Consider the following 18,011-nt stretch of genomic DNA (forward strand, 5'->3'; position numbering starts at 1 on the left):
AAACATCAACTTTTTCCCCTGGTTTGTAGTGTGAGTATCTCTGGTCATGACATTGGGTGGCTTGGTGAGTTTTTTGTGTGATTCATACACCGAGCATGAGGCTTGTTTCTTAAAATTTGTCTAGTTTCAGCTTGTAGGGCTTTAGGAATAGGGCAACTTTTGTTTTTAGTTGGAGAGTTGTAGCCAAATATTAGAGAAAATTAGGAGAATTCAGGGTCTAGTCTAGTCTACAGGTAGATAATGAGAACTTGTAAACAATTCACAAGGCTGCAATCCAATACAGATGGCTTATAGTGTTGTTTTTGGAAAACTAACCTTTTCTCTCTGCACTGATCACTTAGGAATCTCATATTTAAAAACCTTTTGGGGCTAGGAATCCATAGGAAGGCAGACTTTAGATTTTTACATACAGTTTTAAGGTTCTTGGACCTGCCAGGAAGTGACAATTTTTACTCACTGTGAGGCTGGGAACTCTGGAAGCCAGGCATTTTCTGCACATTCTTAAATATGATATTTTAGTCAAAATCTTGGTAATATAACCAATGTTTCCAATTGTATCATACTTATAAAGAGATTATACATATATATATAATATACACTATATATATTCAATGTTAAGATTTTATTTTCAAAGCTTTTTTGTTGTACAGAAAGTAAAAATGCTGTCGCAATCTCAGTGTAATTGGTAGCCACAGATGGTTGACTCACCAATCACAGCTATCCACGCTACAGCAAGAGTCTCACACAAAAAGCTAACAATGCTTACAATTTTGTTGGGGTGAAGTCCCTAAGCTCGGTGGTAGATTACCAAGAGGGACTAAATGGAGGAAGGCAGAATGTCACAGAACCTATTCTTTGGCTCTTTGGGTGGGTGGATGTCCTGGGGTTTGTATCACAGCTACTTTTTTTTTTTTTTTTAAACAGCTACCAAATCCATGAATAGTCCAAACAATACTGAACAGTTCTGTTTCTGCAGGTGGTCTGGGGTCTTAACCATCTTCTTCATCATCTGTTTCTCTCTTCCTGTTTTCACCTTTTCCGCTTTCTTCCTCCTCTTCATCCTCATCTTCATCCTCATCCATCTTCATCTTTATCAAGTCCAAATTCTTCTTCCTCCTCACTGACTTCATCTTTGTCATCATCCCCTTCTACATCTTCGTCTTCATCTTCCTCTTCATCCAACTCCTCTTCTTCACCATCCTCATTCTCCTCGTCTTTCTCATCTTCTCCTTCTTCATCCTCCTCCTCTTTATCCACACCATCCACCTGGGCCTCTGAGTCAGGGGCTTCCTGGTCCTCTGGGTCATAGGTATCCAAGCAGGTCAGCTGGGGCAGGAGCTTGAAGACACTCTCTTGGTAGTCATTCAGGTTAATAACCTCACAGTTAAAGAGGTCCAGGCTTTTTAGACATTCTAACTTTTTCAAAGGTTCCAAGGTGCTGATATCTTTCAGTTTTTTTCCACTTAAGTTTAAATGTGTGAGATTTGGAAGTTTTTCTGCAAACATATTCAGACCTCCAAAGATTCTATTTTCACTGAGGACAAACTTTTTCAATTTAGGCAGCTTGGGGAGATTTGAAATTGAAATCAAACCTACATTTATTAAACGGAGGAACTCTAAGTTCACAAATTCAGCTGTTAAGCTCTCAATTTTCCAGTCATTTGATTTGCAGTTGTCCAAGACATGTTCTCGAACCCTCTTTAAACACTCTTACATCTCACCTGAAAAACGTCGAGCACACCAGGTAAACCTGATGGACGAATTCCCACAAGTTCGCGGCTTGTTAACCACAGCCACCTGAGGGCACGAAACCCGGCTGCTTGTGGGACCGGAGCGGGGTGGGAGGCCACGCGGGGCCGCCCTCAGCGGGAAAGCCACTCACCCGCTGGGGCGTCCGCCTGCAGCGCCACCTGGCCCCGCGCTAGTCCGCGGGGGGCTCGCGGGGGCGGGCAGTCGCGCTAAACCCGGGAGACCAAAGGGGCGATTCCTTCAGGCCGGACCAGCGCACACGCAGCCGCGCCCCACGAGGGCCGCACCGGGCTGTACTCTAGCGAGGCCAGAGGCTGCGCGACCCGCCAGCGGAGCCCAGCTGAGGCCCGCCCCAAACCACCCAAGAGAGAATGTATTTTTATTGAACTTATATAAATAAAAATACTCACGAATAGTTTCTGAATTTTGGAAGAATCAGGTAGGGAGAAGAAGCAATTGCTTCTATTTTTGTATACGTTACCAAATTATTATAAACTATAGATAGCTTGTGAGATAACATTTCCTGAAATCTGGAAAACATTTAAGTAAAGAACCAATAAGGTTTTAAATAAGAGTCGTCAGAACATTATATTTATCAATTGCTTAGTTTCATGTATTTTGTTTTGTTTTGCTGGATGTTAATTAGCAGTTTTATGAACCCATTGGTTTTTAAATTAGGGCTCTGGAAATTTTTATTGAGTCCGTTGATCTTAAAGTTACCAGATATCTGTTGTTAGAGTGTTTTCCATGAAAAGCAATTTTAGACTATAGCTGATTGCAAATACTTTTAAAGAAGAATTCAAAACAATAATTATAGATGACAAAAACTTAGACTAGCCATGATTAAAATCTGATGAAAGTTCCCAGTTGACAAAGAAATTTATTTATTTCTACTACATGCAGTATTTTAAGATAACAACCAGAATCATGACTGACAGTGTCACATCAGGACTTTTATAAATTTTTATAATCTTTTATAAATTTTATATTATCGTTAGAATACTCATATTAATAAGATAGCCACACAAATACAGCTTTAGAAAACATTCAACATAGCAATAAAATTATGACTTTTAATAAATTAACAGATTTTAATAACGTTATATAATTTTTGAAACTTTATATTAATAGCATACCCATAATTGTAACTGAAAGAAGATCCAGCACCACTTACCATTTGGCAATGCCTCCCATACAATTTACCTAAGTCTAATCATTTAGTATCTCTACAAGATGAGAGAGACATTTTTGGGGGCTCTCTGGAGGCCCACCCAGAAAATCCCAGTTAATTTTAGGTCAAAAAGAGATAATTTAGAATATTGATTCTGGGGAAACCTGCCAAAGACATTAAAAGGTTCAAAACAATTGATCAAAACCCAATCACAAGCCCCAGCCCCCATGGTGGTTCATGCTTGTAATCCCAACATTTTGGGTGGTCAGTGCAGGAGGCCAGAAGTTCAACACCAGCCTGGGCAACACAGCAAGATCCTGTCTTTACAAAAAAATTTAAAAAAATAAAAATAATTTTAAAAAACAGAATCACCAGTCATTATAAAATAAGTTATTATCCAGAGTGATAAAAGGCTCAAAAGCAGTACAGAAAGTTGCATGGATATTAAAACCTTAACCTCTTTAAAGCCCAGTTTTCCTAAATAATAAAAAACTTTAATAAAGACAATGCAGGTATTATCTTCATAAAATGTAAAAAATATACATTTTTAAGGCCAATTACCAAAAAGCTAAAGAAAAATCTCCTGTAGTGTGATTGCTTTTCCTTAGGTGAAGCCCATTTAGATAACCTGGAACTCAAATTAATCAGACACATGAAGGGTATATCCTGGATTATGACTGTATGCTATGTTATAGAGAAATGTAAACAAGAAAACTAATACCTTGACCAGGAGAATGCATGGCTCTTAGTAATAGCATGACAAGTTTCCTGGGTACAAGGAACAATTCAGACACCTCAAGGAAAGCCAAGAGTACGGAATCAAATTATATTGGAGGAAAACATTGCTTTTCTAGACCTCCAAAATAAAATGTCAGCATCAGGTCATAACAACAGAGCTAAAACTTAAAAAAGTGTTACAGCCATTGGCCAGGCCCAGTGGTTCCCACCTGTAATCCCAGAATTCTGGAACACTGAGGTCGGAGGATCACTTGAGGCCAGGAGTTCAAGACCAGCTCTGACAACATAGTGAGACCTCGTCTCCACACACACACACAAGTTACAGTAGTTGACAAAAAGGTTGAAGGAGAGAGCTATCACCAGAGCCAAGCAAAAAGATACACCTTTTCAAGGGAAGAAAGAGCAGAAGGGAGACCTCGTCTCCACACACACACACAAGTTACAGTAGTTGACAAAAAGGTTGAAGGAGAGAGTTATCACCAGAGCCAAGCAAAAAGATACACCTTTTCAAGGGAAGAAAGAGCAGAAGGCAATGACGTATGTCCTACAAATCATATGCAGTGAGGTGCAGCAAAAGTTGAACTTATATAAGTCTGAGAAGTTTCAAAAAGGAAAATTTTACCTCAAAAAATGAAGTTACCATTCTGAATGAAAAACACAGCATTTTCCAACCTAAAACTAGATAAACTAATTAGATATCTGGATGAAAAAAAACTGTCTGTAGTTTAGAAGATGGCTATTAAAGAAACAGGTTTCAGAATTAAAAATCAAAACCTCTTGCAATTCTACTAAGAGTAAATCAATACTTTAAGAAAATCTTGTTTTTACATGGAGAACCACATTTTAACATTTTGGATTAATGCATTTTTAAGGTCCAAGTTCAATCTTTAGAAAAACTTTAAAATAATTTCCTTCTAATTATAGCCAATTTGATCACACAAACAATTCCTTCTATAAATTATTTTTGATGAAACTTACTGCAACCTACTCAGACCACTGATGACATACTTGGGCTTTCTGCATTTTCCTATACTTCCTCTATCTTAAATAACCAATTATTTTACTTTAGGACAAAATTTACCATGCAAGATTCTTTCTTATTCAAAATTATTCTCTTTTCTTTTTCATGTTTTTTACCAAAAACATATTTTCGTATTTATAACTTTACATTTCTATCTCCTACTTGCTGGTTCCATTTTATTTTATTTCTATTTCCTTCCTAAATCTGTATTTTAAAACAACCTTCAAATAACCTCTGAATTAGACAAAATTACTCTTTCTTTCTCAACAGAGAGCATATTTGTATACTTTTCCTATAATTTTTTTCATCAAAAGCACCTCTGACTTTTTTGGTATATTTTAAATACAAAGTTATATATATATATATATAAATTAGAATGTTTAACTCTTAGCAACCTTAAATTTTTAGCAAAAACCTGGGAAGCAAGAAATCTTGACTTGTCTGTTACACATCAGTATTTTAGAGATCAGAACTATTTTATAAGTTTTAGAAATATGTTTCCCCATAACATTTTTTTTTTAACTTTTAAGTTCAGGGGTACATGTGCAGGATGTGCAGATTTGTTACATAGGTAAACATGTCATGGGGGTTTGTTGCACAGACTGTTTCATCACCCAGGTATTAAGCCTAGTATCCATTAGTTATTTTTCCTGATTCTCTCCCTCCTCCCACCTTCCACCTTCTGAAAGGCCCCAGTGTGTGTTGTTCCCTTCTATGCGTCCATGTGTTCTCATCATTTAGCTCCCGCTTATGAGTGAGAACATGCGGTATTTGGTTTTCTGTTCCTGCATTAGTTTGCTAAGGATAATGGCCTCCAGCTCCACCCATGTCCCTGCAGAGGACATGATCTCATTCTTTTTATGGCTGCATAGTATTCCATTGTGTGTATGTACTACCTTTTCTTTATCCAGTCTATCATTGTTGGGCACTTAAGTTGATTCCATGTCTTTGCTATTGTGAATAGTGCTGTAATGAACATACACATGCATGTGTCTTTATAATAGAATGATTTCTATTCCTTTGAGTGTACCCAGTAATGGGATTGCTGGATCAAATGGTATTTCTGTCTTTAGGTCTTTGAGGAATGGCCACACTGCCTTCTACAATGGTTGAACTAGTTTACAATCCCACCAACAGTATAAAAGCATTCCTTTTTCTCTACAACCTCACCAGCATCTGCTATTTTTTGACTTTTTAGTAATAGCCATTCTGACTGGTATGAGATGGTATCTCATTGTGGTGTCGATTTGCACTTCTCTAATGATCAGTGATGTTGATTTTTTTTTCTTTCTTTCTTTTTTTTTTTTTTTTTTTTTTAGATAGAATTTCACTCTTGTTGCCCAGGCTGGAGTGCAGTGGTATGATCTCAGCTCACTACAACCTCTGCCTGCCAGGTTCAAGCGATTCACCTGCCTTAACCTCCCTTGTAGCTGGGATTACAGGCACGCATCACCATACCCAGCTATTTTTTGTATTTTTAATAGAGACAGGGTTTCACTATGTTGGCCAGGCTGGTCTCGAACTCCTGACCTCAAGGGATCTGCCTGACTCACCCTCCCAAAGTGCTGCGATTACAGGTATGAGCCACCGTGCCTGGCCGATGTTGATTTTTTTCATATGATTGTTGGCCTGATGTATATCTTCTTTTGATAAGTGTCTGCTCATGTCTTTTACCCACTTTTTAATGGGGTTGTTTGTTTTTTCTTGTAAGTTCTCGATTAAGTTCCTTATAGATGCTGGATATTAGACCTTTCTTGGATTCATAGTTTGCAAAATTTTTTCCCCATTCCATAGGTTGTCTGTTTACTCTGTTTATTGTTTCTTTTGCTGTGCAGAGCTTTTTAGTGTAATTAGATCCTATTTGTTAATTTTTACTTTTGTTGCAATTGCTTTTGGCATCTTCATCATGAAATCTTTGCCCAAGCCAATGTCCTGAATGGTATTACCTCATTTTTCTTCTAGGGTTTTTATAGTTTTAGGTTTTACATTTAAGTCTTTAATCCATCTTGAGTTAATTTTTGTATATAGTGTGAGGAAGGGGTCCAGTTTTAATCTTCCGCATATGGCTAGCTAGTTAGTTATCCCAGCATTATTTATTAAATGGGCATCCCCCATTGCTTGTTTTTGTCAGGTTTGTTGAAGATCAGATAGTTGTAGGTGTGCGGTCTTATTTCTGGGTTCTCTCTTCTGTTCCATTGGTCCATGTGTCTGTTTTTGTACCAGTATCATGCTGCTTTGGTCACTGTAGCCTTGTAGAATAGTTTGAAGTTGGGTAGTGTGATGCCTCCAGCTTTGTTCTTTGTGCCTAGGATTGCCTTGGCTATTCGGGCTCTTTTTCGGTTTCATATGAATTTTAAAATAGTTTTTTTCTAGTTCTATGAAGAATGTCAATGGTAGTTTAATGGGAATAACATTGAATCTATAAACTGCTATAGGCAGTATGGCCATTTTGATGACATTGATTCTTCTTACCCATGAGCGTAGAATGTTTTTCCATTTGTTGTGTCATCTCTGATTTTTTTGAGCAGTGGTTTGTAGTTCTCCTTGTCGAGATCCTTCACTTCTCTTGTTAGCTGTATTCCTAAGTATTTTATTCTTTTTGTGGCAATTGTGAATGAGATTGTCTTCTTGATTTGGCTCTCAGGTTGACTGTTGTTGGTATATAGGAATGCTAGCAATTTTTGCACATTGATTTTGTATCCTGAGACTTTGCTGAAGTTGATTATAAGCTTAAGAGGGTTTTGGGCTGAGACAATGGGGTTTTCTAGATGTAGGATCATGTCATCTACAAACAGGGATAGTGTGACTTTCTTTCTTCCTATTTGAATGCTTTTTATTTCTTTCTCTTGCCTGATTGCCCTGGCCAGAACTTCCAATACTATGTTGAATAGCAGTGGTGAGAGAGGACATCCTTGTCTTGTGCCAGTTTTCAAGAGGAAGGCTTCCAGTATTCCCCATTCAGTATGATATTGGCTGTGGGTTTGTCATATATGGCTCTTATTATTATTATTATTTTTTTTCTTTTTTATTGATCATTCTTGGGTGTTTCTCGCAGAGGGGGATTTGGCAGGGTCACAGGACAATAGTGGAGGGAAGGTCAGCAGATAAACAAGTGAACAAAGTTCTCTGGTTTTCCTAGGCAGAGGACCCTGCGGCCTTCCGCAGTGTTTGTGTCCCTGGGTACTTGAGATTAAGGAGTGGTGATGACTCTTAACGAACATGCTGCCTTCAAGCATCTGTTTAACAAAGCACATCTTGCACCGCCCTTAATCCATTCAACCCTGAGTGGATACAGCACATGTTTCAGAGAGCACAGGGTTGGGGGTAAGGTCACAGATCAACAGGATCCCAAGGCAGAAGAATTTTTCTTAATACAGAACAAAATGAAAAGTCTCCCATGTCTACCTCTTTCTACACAGACACAGCAACCATCCGATTTCTCAATCTTTTCCCCACCTTTCCCCCCTTTCTATTCCACAAAACCGCCATTGTCTTCATGGCCCGTTCTCAATGAGCTGTTGAGTACACCTCCCAGATGGGGTGGTGGCCGGGCAGAGGAGCTCCTCACTTCCCAGTAGGGGCGGCCGGGCAGAAGCGCCCCTCACCTCCCGGACGGGGCGGCTGGCCGGGCGGGGGGCTGACCCCCCCCACCTCCCTCCCGGACGGGGCGGCTGGCCGGGCAGAGGGGCTCCTCACTTCCCAGTAGGGGCGGCCGGGTAGAGGCGCCCCTCACTTCCCCGACGGGGCGGCTGGCCCGGCGGGGGGCTGACCCCCCCCACCTCCCTCCCGGAGGGGGCGGCTGGCCGGGCAGAGGGGCTCCTCACTTCCCGGTAGGGGCGGCCGGGCAGAGGCGCCCCTCACCTCCCGGACAGGGTGGCTGGCCGGGCGGGGGGCTGATCCCCCCACCTCCCTCCCGGACGGGGCGGCTGGCCGGGCGGGGGGCTGACCCCCCCACCTCCCTCCCGGACGGGGCGGCTGGCCGGGCGGGGGGCTGACCCCCCCCACCTCCCTCCCGGACGGGGCGGCTGGCCGGGCGGGGGGCTGACCCCCCCCACCTCCCTCCCGGACGGGGCGGCTGGCCGGGCGGGGGGCTGACCCCCCCACCTCCCTCCCGGACGGGGCGGCTGGCCGGGCGGGGGGCTGACCCCCCCACCTCCCTCCCGGACGGGGCGGCTGGCCGGGCGGGGGGCTGACCCCCCCACCTCCCTCCTGGATGGGGCGGCTGGCCGGGCAGAGGGGCTCCTCACTTCCCAGAAGGGGCGGCCGGGCAGAGGTGCCCCTCACCTCCCGGATGGGGCGGCTGGCCAGGCGGGGGGCTAACCCCCCCACCTCCCTCCCGGATGGGGCGGCTGGCCGGGCCGGGGGCTGACCCCCCCACCTCCCTCCCAGACAGAGCGGCTGGCCGGGCAGAGGGGCTCCTCACTTCCCGGTAGGGGCGGCCGGGCAGAGGCGCCCCCCCCACCTCCTGGACAGGGCGGCTGGCCGGGCAGGGGGCTGATCCCCCCACCTCCCTCCCGGATGGGGCGGCTGGCCAGGCGGGGGGCTGATCCCCCCACCTCCCTCCCGGACGGGGCGGCTGGCCTGGCGGGGGGCTGACCCCCCCACCTCCCTCCCGGATGGGGCGGCTGGCCGGGAGGGGGGCTGACCCCCCCACCTCCCTCCCGGACGGGGCGGCTGGCCGGGCAGAGGGGCTCCTCACTTCCCAGTAGGGGCGGCCGGGCAGAGGCACCCCTCGCCTCCCGGACGGGGCGGCTGGCCAGGCGGGGGGCTGACCCCCCCACCTCCCTCCCGGACGAGGCGGCTGGCCGGGCAGAGGGGCTCCTCACTTCCCGGTAGGGGCGGCCGGGCAGAGGCGCCCCTCACCTCCCGGACGGGGCGGCTGGCCGGGCGGGGGGCTGACCCCCCCACCTCCCTCCCAGACGAGGAGGGAGGACGCTCCTCACTTCTCAGACAGGGTGGTTGCCGGGCGGAGGGGCTCCTCACTTCTCAGACGGGGCGGTTGCCAGGCAGAGGGTCTCCTCACTTCTCAGACAGGGCGGCCGGGCAGAGACACTCCTCACATCCCGGACGGGGCGGCAGGGCAGAGGTGCTCCCCACATCTCAGACGATGGGCGGCCGGGCAGAGACGCTCCTCACTTCCCAGATGTGATGGCGGCCGGGAAGAGGCGCTCCTCACTTCCTAGATGGGATGGCGGCCGGGCAGAGACGCTCCTCACTTTCCAGACTGGGCAGCCAGGCAGAGGGGCTCCTCACATCCCAGACGATGGGCAGTCAGGCGGAGACGCTCCTCACTTCCCAGACGGGGTGGCTGCCAGGCAGAGGCTGCAATCTCGGCACTTAGGGAGGCCAAGGCAGGCGGCTGGGAGGTGGTTGTAGCGAGCCGAGATCACGCCACTGCACTCCAGCCTGGGCGCCATTGAGCACTGAGTTAACGAGACTCCGTCTGCAATCCCGGCACCTCGGGAGGCCGAGGCTGGCGGATCACTCGCGGTTAGGAGCTGGAGACCAGCCCAGCCGACACATCGAAACCCCGTCTCCACCAAAAAAATACGAAAACCAGTCAGGCGTGGCGGCGCACGCCTGCAATCGCAGGCACTCGGCAGGCTGAGGCAGGAGAATCGGGCAGGGAGGTTGCAGTGAGCTGAGATGGCAGCAGTACCGTCCAGCTTCGGCTCGGCATCAGAGGGAGACCGTGGAAAGAGGGGAGAGGGGAGAGGGGAGAGGGGAGAGGGGAGAGGGGGGAGGGGGGAGGGGAGAGGGGAGAGGGGAGAGGGGAGAGGGAGCAGGGAGCTCTATCTACCACACAGTCCTTCTCTGAATGATCAGTGAACTCAGTTTTTCTTTTTTAAAAACATTAATTTTTTTTAAGATGGAGTCTCTCTGTTGCCCAGGCTGGAGTGCCGGCTCTTATTATTTTGAGGTATGTTCCTTCAATACCAGGGGTATTGAATTTTATTGAAAGCTTTTTCTGCATCTATTGAGATAATCGTGTGGTTTTTGTCTTTAGTTCTGTTTATGTGATGAATCACACTTATTGATTTGCATATGTTGAACCAACATTACATCCTGGGGATGAAGCCTACTTGATCATGGTAGATAAGCCTTTTGATGTGCTGCTGGATTCAGTTTGTCAGTATTTTGTTAAGGATTTTTGCATCGATGTTCACCAAGGATACTGGCATGAAGTTTTCTTTTTTTGTTTTATTTCTGCCAGGTTTTGGTATCAGGATGATGCTGGCCTCATAGAATGAGTTAGGGAGGAGTCCCTCCTTTCTAATTTTTTGGAATAGTTTCCGTAGAAATGGTACCAGCTCTTCTTTGTACCTCTGGTAGAATTCAGATGTGAATCCATCTGCTCCTGGGCTTTTTTTGGTTCAAAGGCTTATTACTGCCTCAATTTCGGAACTCATTATTGGTCTATTCAGAGATTCAGTTTCTTCCTGGTTGAGTCTTGGGAGGGTGTATGTGTCCAAGAATTTATCCATTTCTTCCAGATTTTCTAGTTTATGTGCATAGAGCTGTTTATAATATTCTCTGATGCTTGTTTGTATTTCTGTGGGGTCAGTGGTAATATTCCCCTTATCATTTCTGATTGTGCATAACATAATTTTTAATGTATATTAATAGACTCATATACTTTAGTCTTTCTATAAAACTTAAACCAAGAACAAGCTTTTATTTGTGTTTGGGAATTTGTTTCAGTTAAAAAATTTTTTTTATTTGGAAATGACTCAGGCATAGATACCAGAGTATCTATTATTTATTTAACATAACATAACTTTAAGATTTCCAATTACAGAAAAAGTTTATTTAAAAGAAAAGTAAAAAAGAAAAAAACAATAACAAGTTCATTTATAAGCATTTATTTGATTTACATTTACTTGATTTTTTAAAAACAGTTTACCTAGACTACTTATGAGAACTGAAAAGTAGACAAAGCCCATCACCATTTCAAGTTATTTCCCTATTAATCATTTTAATAGCCTGTATTAGGTATTTAAATACAAACCTTAAAGTTAAGTATACGAATGTGTTGCTGGTAAATATTCAGCAAAATGTATCAGAAGATACATCTGTTTTCATTAAACTGACAATATTAAAGTCTTATTTGTCAGGAAATTACCCAAACAGATAATTCTGTTTTAGGCTGGATTTATAGTTTTGTAAACTTTGTGTCAAACCCCGATTCCTTAAAACATCTAGCAAAGACAACATAAAACTGACCAGTAAACTTAAGCAAAAATGCATACTGACAATTTTGAAGACATTTTTATTTTTATTTTATCAGTAATTTAAAAACCAGTTTATTTACTAAAGGTTTACTTTAGTCATGTGAACTAAAAGGTATCTGGGTTAATGGCTATATACATATTATATTTTATATGAGTACTCATTTATCCTTAGAGGATTTCTGACCAACGACATCAGATTTTACTATGTAAACATAGCATACAACATGATAAATGTACATATCCGTAACACATCTAAACACATATACACACTCAAATAAAAATCATATAGCTTTCATTTTAGTATTATAGTCATGAGATAGTATAACAACTCATTTTTTTGTTTGTTTATTTGTTTTTGTTTTTGTTTTTGTTTTTGAGATGGAGTCTCGCTCTGTTGCCTAGGCTGGAGTGCAGTGGCACAATCTCAGCTTACTGCAACCTCCGTCTCCCGGGTTCAAGTGATTCTCCTGCCTCAGCCTCCGGAGTAGCTGGGATTACAGATGCACATCACCATGCCCAGCTAAGTTTTGTATTTTTAGTAGAGCTGGGGTTTCACCATGTTGGCAGGCTGGTCTCAAACTCCTGACCTCAGATGATCCAGCCAGCTCAGCCTCCCAAAGTCCTGGGATTACAGGCGTGAGCCACCATGCCCGGCCAACTCACTGGTGTATAAAAGAAAGTGAGATCCAAATTATATTTCTAACAAAACTGAGATTTGTTCACATTGCTAAACTTTATTTGCCCTGATAGATAATTGAATGAAGGCTGAAGATCAAAATTTTGGGTAAAGCAGTTTCCATGTCAGTTTGATTTTGAAAAACTTCCTTCATCTTATTTTTTTTTAGCTTCAAGTGAGTTCAAGGTTAAAATTTCAATATTTACATTTTATCTAGGATTGGCTGAATTGTTTAAGAAAAATGAAATCTCCAGGTAGCCTTGAACAAGTAACAAATCTATTTGCTGATCTGGTTTACTTCATTAACAAATGTGGGCAGGGAAGAATTTAAGCAGTTTATTTTTCTCTTTTTCTCGGCTTTTTCCTTTTGGCCTCAGTGTAGCCAAAAAGTAAAATTTTTATGCTGGACAGAGATACTTTGCGTTATTGCTCTGAGCTCAAGATTTTGACCTGTTTGATCTGAGAGCCTAATTTTTAGAAATATTTATCTATTTCTTTTCACTTTAGATTATTAATTTGTCAGTTAAGTATTTTATCATCGCACACAATTGTTAGGCAAAACTATTTTATATTTCTAAAAGATATCAGGGTTGTTGGTTAGCACGGAACTATTGGAATTTGCAAAACCATTGATTTGAAAGTTCTTAAAGACTTTTAAAAATCTTTGCTTGAATGCCATAAGTGGTGAGTTTTATCTTAACACCAGTGGAAAAGTCAGCAAATTCAAAGTAGGTAGAAAAAAATAGAGAGATAGAGAACATATAAGACTCTCCATTTTAACTCTATATTTGCAGGTTTTTTTGAATAAAGACCGTTCGAACTCTGAATTTTCCTTGATAGAATTTGCCTATCAGTTTGAAAATGTACACAAGAACAGGCCATAATATGTAGCTGGCTGGAGTCCCAGAAAACCGGGCATGCCTTAATGTTTGTGAATCCCATTCTGTTTCTTATTAATCTCTCAAGAGCAAGGAAAATCCAAAAATCATGTCAGAGAACATCAGGAATTTCGACCCGTGTTTTAGATGATGGTGATTGCCCTGTGGCTTTTAATTAGCCATCCTGCACCCACCATCCAGAGTGTTTATTTTTACTCTCAGGAGATTTTCAGAAACAAGTAAGGGAAAAAGTCAAACAAAAGCAAAAAACCCAGATAAGAATGCTCACAAACATTTTAACCTAGGTGTGCAGATCACACAAAATATTAAACTAGGTATGCAAGCTAGACCAAAATTAAATTTACCAGAAGATATGCCTCGGAGACAGAATGTAAATTCTGTGGAAACCAAGAGTACTCAATCTGGAAAAAAACATTTGTATTTATACCAGAAAGGACATATCAGAAAAGACAAAAAGTCTTTTTTTCATCCCAAGAATGATGTATGTTTTTTCTTTTTTTATTAAGGTGGGCTTATCTAAATCAGATCCCAAATTGTATTTAAAAAGCCTCTACCAAAAGAAGAGGGGCTCAAGCTGAGAGAAAACTCACCAGGGCAGAAAAGATGAGCCATGGAAGCAGAGCTCAAAGGACTGAAGTGAGTACCACACACTGGTTCCAAGAATCACTGATTCTTCCCAAGACTGATCTTTTTCAGATCCCACTTTTGACACCATATATGTCACCCTCAATAACAAATAGAGAGAGGCTCTCTAAAAGAAAAGATACTTATCTGGGGACAGAGCATTGCAATGGGACTATGCAGGCCATAGTAAACTATGTGTGTATTCAGGGAGGTAAAGAAAAGATAAAGGTTTTTAAAGGAAAAGATTAGGACTACATAGTTGTTTTTAAATAATTTTCCTTGGTTACAAAGATCAATAACAAGGTGACACCAGTCCAAGGTTGGATAGGCAAGTGTTGGGTAGATGGCCTTGTAGAAGTATTTTTTGTATAAGGTGGTAATGACCTTTGTGTAAGGCTGTGATTTTTGTAGCATCTTTTCGTTATCAGGCATATAAGTGTGAGAACCCTCTCTTTATGGTCTTTCCCAGCTCTATTTGTCAGAATTATCTTAACATTAGTGACTCTGTTTTAATTCTGGCAATTTTCATACATGAAAAATTTCTCTGTCGCATGTGATGATGTTTGATAGCATTTCACCCATGGTAGAACTTCTTCCGAAATTGGAGTCAATGCTCTCAAACCCTGCTGCTGCCTTATCAAATAAGTTTATGTAATAGTCTAAATCCTTTGTTGTCATTTCAGCAGTGTTATAGTATCTTCGCCAGGAGTAGATTCCACCTCTAGAAACCACTTTACTTGTTCATTCATAAGCAGCAACTCCTCCTCAAGACTGCAGCTCCATTTTTAATTCTTCCCAAGAGTGATCTTTTTCAGATTCCACTTCTTCAGGCTCCATTTTTAATTCTAGTTTTCTTGTTATATCCGTGACATCTGCAATTACCTCCTCCATTAAAATATGGAACTCCTCAAAGTCATCCATGAGGATTGAAATCAATTTCTTCCAAACTCTCATTAATGTTGATATTTTGACCTCCTCCCATGAATCACAAATGTTCTTCATGGCATCTAGAATGGCAAATCCTTTCCAGAAAGTTTTCAATTTACTTCACCCAGATTCATCAGAGAAATCACTATCTTTGCAGCTATGGCCTTAAAAATGTATTTATTGGCTGGGTGTGGTGGTTTATGCCTGTAATCCCAGCACTTTGGCAGGAGAATCGCTTGAACCCAGGAGGCAGAGGTGAGCCAAGATCATGCCACTGCACTCCAGCCTGGACAACACAGCAGGACTCTGTCTCGAGAAAAAAAAAAAAAGCATTTCTTAAATAATAAGACTTGAAAGTTGAAATTACTTCTTGATCCATGGGCTGCAGAATGGATATTATGTTAGCAATCATGAAAACAATATTAATTTCCTTGTACATCTCCATCAGAGCTCTTGGGTGACTAGGTGCATTGTCAATAAACAGTAATATTTTGAAAGAAATCTTTTTTTTTTTCTAAGCAGTAGATCTCAACAGTGGGCTTAAAATAGTCAGTGAACAAAGCTGCAAACAGATGTGCTGTCATCCAGGCTTTCTTCTTCCAGTTATGGAGCACAGGAAAAGTAGATTTAGCATAATTCTTAAAGGACCTAGTGTATTATTCTGTTTTCATGCTGCTGATAAAGACATCCTGAGACTGGGTGATTTATAAAGAAAAAGAGGTTAATGGACTCATTTCCACATGGCTGGGGAGGCCTCCCAATCATGGTGGAAGGTGAAAGGCACATCTCACATGGTGGCAGACGAGAGAAAAGAGCTAAATTAAAGGGGGAAACCTCTTAAAAAACCATCAGATCTCGTGAGACTTATTCACTACCACGAGAACAGTATGGGGAAAACCAACCCCATGATTCAAATATCTGCCACTGGGTCCCTCCCACAACATGTGGGAATTATGGGAGCTACAGTTTGAGATGAGATTTGGGTGGGGACACAGCCAAACCATATCACCTAGGATTTTCAGAATAGTAAATGAGCATGGGGTGCATTAGCCACTAACAAGATAATCATCCTGTTCTCTGAAGCTTTGAAAGCAAGCATTAACTTTTTTCTCTATGAAAGTCCTAGATGACATCTTCTAATGTAAGGCTTTTTTGCCTACATTGAAAATCAGGCATTAACTTTTTTCTCTGTGAAAGTCCTAGATGACATCTTCTAATGTAAGGCTTTTTTTTTGCCTATATTGAAAATCTGTTGTTTAGTGCAGCCACCTTCATCAATGATCTTAGCCAGATCCTCTGGATAACTTGGTGCAGCCTTTACATCAGCACTTACTGCTTCACTTTGCAGTTTTATGTTATGAAGATGGCTTTTTCCTTAAACCTTCTGTCAGTCTTTATAGACTTGAAAAGAATTAGAGCCGTGTTCTGGATTAGGCTTTGGCTCAAGGGAATGTGGTGGCTCGTCTGACCTTTTATCTAGACCAGTAAAACTTTTTTCATATCAGCAACAGGCTGTTTTACTTTCTTATCATTTGTGTTTTCATTGGAATAGCAGTTTTAATTTCCTTCAAGAACTTCTCCTTTGCATTCACAACTTAGCTAACTGCTTTATGCAAGAGGCCCAGCTTTCAGCCTATCTTGGCTTTTGACATGTTTTCCTCACTCAGTTTAATCATATCTAGCTTTTTATTTAAGAGACAGACTTGGCTCACGCCTGTAATCCCAGCACTTCGGGAGGCAGAGGCAGGTGGATCACAAGGTCAGGAGAGTGAGACCATCCTGGCTAACATGGTGAAACTCCCTCTCTACTAAAAATACAAAAAATTAGCTGGGTGTGGTGGCATGCGCCTGTAGTCTCAGCTACTTGGGAGGCTGAGGCAGGAGAATCGCTTGAACCTGGGAGGTGGAGGTTGCAGTGAGCCAAGATCGTGCCACTGCACTCAAGCCTGGGCAACAGAGCGAGACTCCATCTCAAAAACAAAAACAAAAACAAAAACAAAACAGAGACAGACATTTGGCTCTTCCTTTCACTTGAACACTTGAACACTTAGTGGCCATTTTAGGGTTATTAATTGTCCTAATTTATATATTGTTGTGTCTCAGGGACTGGGAAGGCCTGAGGAGAGGGAGAGAGATGGGGACATGGCTGGTAGGTGGAGCAGTCAGAACACCTAACATTTATTGATTGGATTTGCTATCTTATATGCCCATGGTTCATGGTGCCCCAAACAACTACAATGGCAACATCAAAAATCACTGATCACAGATCACCATAATAGATATAATAATAAGAAAGTTTGAAATATCTTGAGCATTACCAAAATGTGACACGGAGACGTGAAGTGAGCATATGCTATTGGAAAAATGGCTCCAACAGACTTGCTTGATGCAGGCTTGCCAAAAACCTTCAATTTGTAAAAAAAAAAAAAAAAAAAAAATCAATATCTGCAAAGTGCAATAAAGTGAATTGCAATAAAATGATGTATTCCTGTATCTAAAATGTCTAGTTTTCAACAAAAAATCATGAGACCTGCAAAGAAACAGAAAACTGTGACCCACAGACAGAAAGAAGATAAAAAACAAACAAAAAAGTCAACAGAACTGCCTTTGACAGAGCCCAGATGTTGGACTTAGCAGACAAAGACTTCAAAGCAGCCATTGTAAATATGTTCAAAAAACTAAGGGATACCATGATTAAAGAATTAAAGGAAGGTATGATGATAGTGTTTCATTATGAAATATAAAATATCAATAGAGAGAAATTATAAAATATAACTGAATGTAAATTCTGTAGTTGAAAAGTACCATAACCAAAATAAAAAACTCACTAGCGGAATACAGCAGTAAGTTTGAGCCAGCAAAACAAAAATTTGCAAACTTGAAGACAAATCAATAGAAATTATGCAATCTGAAGAACAGAGAGAAAAAAATGAAGAAAAACAAATTGCATCTTGGAGGAATGCAGGATATCAGT

At 42.0% G+C, this 18,011-nt stretch overlaps 1 pseudogene; it reads right to left on the reverse strand.

The window, feature by feature from the left end:
- Positions 1-221: 221 nt before the first annotated feature.
- On the reverse strand, positions 222-4,681 carry LOC100979551 (acidic leucine-rich nuclear phosphoprotein 32 family member B-like; annotated as a pseudogene).
- Between the last annotated feature and the right edge of the window lie 13,330 nt (positions 4,682-18,011).

Source organism: Pan paniscus, chromosome 16, assembly GCF_029289425.2.
Source record: "Pan paniscus chromosome 16, NHGRI_mPanPan1-v2.0_pri, whole genome shotgun sequence".
Classification (NCBI taxonomy): domain Eukaryota; kingdom Metazoa; phylum Chordata; class Mammalia; order Primates; family Hominidae; genus Pan; species Pan paniscus.